Source organism: Octopus sinensis, linkage group LG27 (assembly GCF_006345805.1).
Source record: "Octopus sinensis linkage group LG27, ASM634580v1, whole genome shotgun sequence".
In the NCBI taxonomy this organism is placed as follows: Eukaryota; Metazoa; Mollusca; class Cephalopoda; order Octopoda; family Octopodidae; genus Octopus; species Octopus sinensis.
Genome location: NC_043023.1, coordinates 14490343 through 14495342, shown reverse-complemented (window position 1 = coordinate 14495342; position 5000 = coordinate 14490343). Strand labels below are relative to the sequence as shown.

At 38.7% G+C, this 5000-nt stretch overlaps 1 protein-coding gene across 1 annotated transcript in view; it reads left to right on the top strand.

Moving 5' to 3' along the window:
* Nucleotides 1–2049, top strand: part of LOC115225097 (serine-rich adhesin for platelets) — a 74929-nt gene extending 72880 nt beyond the window's left edge. Inside the window, exon 23 of the mRNA XM_029796024.2 lies at nucleotides 1718–2049. The gene's annotated coding sequence lies outside the window, so the exon portion shown is untranslated. The remainder of the gene's footprint in view (nucleotides 1–1717) is intronic.
* The last annotated feature ends 2951 nt before the right edge of the window (nucleotides 2050–5000 follow it).

Sequence of the window (5000 nt, the reverse complement as noted above, 5' to 3'; positions counted from 1 at the left end):
TAGCTTGCTAACCAGCCACATTGTTCCGGGTTCAGTCCCACTGCGTGGCACCTTGGGCAAGTGTCTTCTGCTATAGCCCCGGGCTGACCAATGCCTTGTGAGTGGATTTGGCAGACGGAAACTGAAAGAAGCCTGTCGTATATATGTATATATATATATATATATATATGTATGTTTGTGTGTCTGTGTTTGTCCCTCTAGCATTGCTTCACAACCGATGCTGGTGTGTTTACGTCCCCGTCACTTAGCGGTTCGGCAAAAGAGACCGATAGAATAAGTACTGGGCTTACAAAGAATAAGTCCCGGAGTCGATTTGCACGACTAAAAGGCGGTGCTCCAGCATGGCCGCAGTCAAATGACTGAAACAAGTAAAAGAGTAAAAGAGAGAGTATATATATTGGTAAAAAACGGTAAGATAACAAAAGAAAGAAAGAGACCTCAATATTATGTAAATAAAGGAATTTATCTGTAAAATAATATGTGACAATTATTCGGTAGCCAAGATAAAACTCTGAGTTCCGGATGCCGAGGTGGAAATCCACAACACCATCTCTTCGGTTATCTGGCCATCTGAAAAACGCTATGATATATATATATATATATGTGTGTGTGTGTGTGTGTGTGTGTTTGTATATATATATATATAAACACATATATATATTCTCTTTCTCTCTCTATTTATCTAATACATCTCCCTTTTCTTTATCTATCTATTTGTCCATCTATTCTCTCCCTCTCTCTCTCCTTCTCTATCTATATATTTATCTGATATATATCTCTATCTATTATCTATCTGTTTATTCATTTTCTCTCTCCCTCTCTCTCTCCTTCTCTATCTATCTATCTATCTATTTATGTCTATATATCTATCTATATCTATTATCTATCTGTTTATTCATTTTCTCTCTCCTCTCTCTCCTTCTCTATCTATCTATCTATCTATTTATCTGTCTATATATCTATCTATCTATTATTATCTGTTTATTCATTTTCTCTCTCCTCTCTCTCTCCTCTCTATCTATCTATCTATCTATTTTCTGTCTATAGATCTATCTATCTATTATCTATCTGTTTATTCATTTTCTCTCTCCCTCTCTCTCTCCTTCTCTATCTATCTATCTATTTATCTGTCTATATATCTATCTATCTATTATCTATCTGTTTATTCATTTTCTCTCTCCCTCTCTCTCTCCTTCTCTATCTATCTATCTATCTATTTATCTGTCTATATATCTATCTATCTATTATCTATCTGTTTATTCATTTTCTCTCTCCCTCTCTCTCTCCTTCTCTATCTATCTATCTATCTATTTATCTGTCTATATATCTATCTATCTATTATCTATCTGTTTATTCATTTTCTCTCTCCCTCTCTCTCTCCTCTCTATCTATCTATCTATCTATTTATCTGTCTATATATCTATCTATCTATTATCTATCTGTTTATTCATTTTCTCTCTCTCTCTCTCTCAATCTATCTATTTTCTTCCTCTCCCTATATATGTATTTATCTATCTGTCTATCTATTCTCTCTCTCTTTCTCCCTCCTTTCTATCTATCAATCTATCTATATCTATTCTCTCTCGTTTCTTTATTTGTACCTCTCTCTCTCTCTCTCTACGTATCTCTAACCTTTTTCTGTCTCTCTCTCTCCCTTCCCCTCTATCCATTTATCTACATCTCATCCCCATTTCTCTCTCTCTCTCTCTCATTCTAGCTCCCCGCCTCCAAGGACCACAGTCAGTTTTCATCACATAGAACCAACCAGCTTACAGTGGCCACCACCAGCTCCATACTCTAGCCACGCCCATGCCGTCGCAGCACCAGAAATATTTAAAATAGCAATAGAAGGCAGAGCTCAGAGTGGAGGAGCTACCTCCCCGACTCCGCCCCTCTTCATCAATTAACCAATCACACAGCTAAATGCTAAATTCTCATCCTGTCACTCAAGAGACAATCCAATATTTAAATATGAAACCCTCCACACACACACACATACATACATATATATACACACACACACACACACACACACACACACATACATATATATATATATACATACACATATATATGTGTGTGTGTGTGGGTGTATATATATATATATATATATATATATACACACACATATATAGATATGTTGGCCTGCTCGCTTAGCCAGCGGGGTGGTGTTATTCGAAGGCTAAAACAATGCAAACGCATTGTGACCAGCGATGTGTAACAACATCTGATGGTCTGGTCGGTCACGTGATCACGTGATATAGATATGTATGTGTATATATACATATATATATGCACATACATAATACACACATATATATATATTTATGTGTGTATACATTCATATATATATATACATTTATTTAATTAAAGACCTTAGTTTTGTAAAGACAAAGGGATCAGTTGATCCCTAAATGAATTTATAAAAAAATTTTATATACTTTATGGTTCAGAATATTGTGTAAAAAAAAAAAAAAAAAGTATGTGAGATATTTTAATAAAGACATTTCTGTTGTTGTTGTTGTTGTTGTTGCAATTGCTGTTTAACCCCAGGTCAGACCTGATTCACCAGATCTATGATGAAAGACTTCTTTTTTTTTTTAGTCAAAATAATGGCGGTACCCCAGCATGGCCACAGCTCGTGAGCTGAAACTAGATGAAATTAAATGAAATGAAATTGCTTTTGACTCAGATCCCCTGCACAGCACACTCATTAAGTAAATTTTTATACTACAGCCCCAGGGCACCCATGTAAATGGATTTAGTATTAATTAGCAGTATCGCCTGGCGTTGCTCGGGTTTGTTTCGACCCTTTAGAATTGGAATTTTTAAAAAGTAAAAATTTTGCATTATGTAGCTTGTTATTCTCTATAAGTGAACGTTTTTTGCATTCTTGTCCCACTTTGTATTTATATATATATATATATCATCATTATCATCATCATCGTTTAACATCCGCTTTCCATGCTAGCATGGGTTGGACGATTTTACTGAGGACTGGCAAACCAGATGGCTGCACCAGGCTCCAATCTGATCTGGCAGAGTTTCTACAGCTGGATGCCCTTCCTAACGCCAACCACTCTGAGAGTGTAGTGGGTGCTTTTACGTGCCACCGGCACGAGGGCCAGTCAGGCGGTACTGGCAACGGCCATGCGCGAGTGGTGTTTTATATATATATATATATATATGTATGTATGTGTGTGTATGTATGTATATACCTATGTATGAGTGTTTATGTCAGTGTTTATCTCACTCCACCGCTTTAAAACAAAAAAGCCCTGGGGTCGATTTGTTCAGCTAAAACCCTTCAGGGCGGTGCCCCCCGCATGGCCACTATCAAGTGACTAAAACAAAAAATATCTGTCTGTGTGCGTGTGTATACCTATTTCTTTACTACCCACAAAGGACTAAACATAGAGGGGATAAACAAGGACAGACAAAGGGATTAAGTCGATTACATCGACCCCAGTGTTTCACTGGTACTTAATTTATCGACCCCGAAAGGATGAAAGGCAAAGTCGACCTCGGCGGAATTTGAACTCAGAACGTAGCGGCAGACGAAATACCTATTTCCTTACTACCCACATGGGACTAAACACAGAAGGGACATACAAACGGATTAAGTCGATTACATCAACCCCAGTGCGTAACTGGTACTTAATTTATCGACCCTGAAAGGTTGAAAAGCAAAGTCGACCTCGGCGGAATTTGAACTCAGAACGTAGCGGCAGACGAAATATTGCTAAGCATTTCGCCCGACGTGCTAACGTTTCTGCCAGCTCGCCGCCTTTGCGTGTGTATACCTACTCACATCAACAATGCCCTGGTAAATGAATAATTCCTTTGACTAGTTGAGTACTGCTAGTAATCTATCAATGGTTTCATGCAGATAAAATCCGCAATTATTCTACGGCAGATAGAACAATACTTGGCGGTCCAACCATTCTTGTAAAGCTGAAGGTAATCGAATTGTCAAACAAGATTTCGTATAGCAACATCTAATAAAGGTAGAAGGTTGAAAAAGTGGGTAAAGGGAAGTAATCAGTCACAGACGTTTAGTATTAGTTACTTCCCTTGTGTTGTATGCTACAGATTGTTTATTGATGGGTGTTCGATAGTTATAATAAAGACCGCCTTTGTATAACCATGGGATTGCACTCCGAGACACAAGATTGTTTATGAAAGACCAGCAGTTAGGCGCAGGAGTGGCTGTGTGGTAAGTAGCTTGCTTACGAACTACATGGTTCCGGGTTCAGTCCCACTACGTGGCACCTTGGGCAAGTGTCTTCTACTATAGCCTTGGGCCGACCAAAGCCTTGTAAGTGGATTTGGTTGATGGAAACTGAAAGAAGCTCGACATATACATATATATATATACTTATATACGACGGGCTTCTTTCAGTTTCCATCTACCAAATCCACCTCACGAAGCTTTGGTCGGCCTGAGGCTATAGTAGAAGTATATATGTGTCTGTGTTTGTCTCCCCAACATCGCTTGACAACCGATGCTGGTGTGTTTACGTTCCCGTAACTTAGCGGTTCGGCAAAATGGACTGATAGAATAAGTACTAAGCTTACAAGAATAAGTCCTGGAGTCGACTTGCTCGACCAAAGGCGGTGCTCCAGCATGGCCACAGTCAAATGACTGAAACAAGTAAAAGAGTTACCCATACATACCAGCCCTCCCCCTCTACGCCATTATATGTACGTAGGGTAAAGCGTAAAGACCCCTTTTGGTCATGAATGACCATGAAATTGCACCTAGAAAGGATGAAAGGCAAAGTCGACTGCAGCAGAATTCGAACTGAGTACGTAACAGCAGAAGAAATACTGCTAAGAATTTCACCCGGTGTGCCAACGTTTCTTATTTCTTTATTGCCCACAAGAGGCTAAACATAGTGAGGGTAATCAAGGACAGACAAAGGGATTAAGTTGATTACATCGACCCCAGTGCATAACTGGTACTTAATTTCTCGAACCCTGAAAGGCAAAGTCGACCT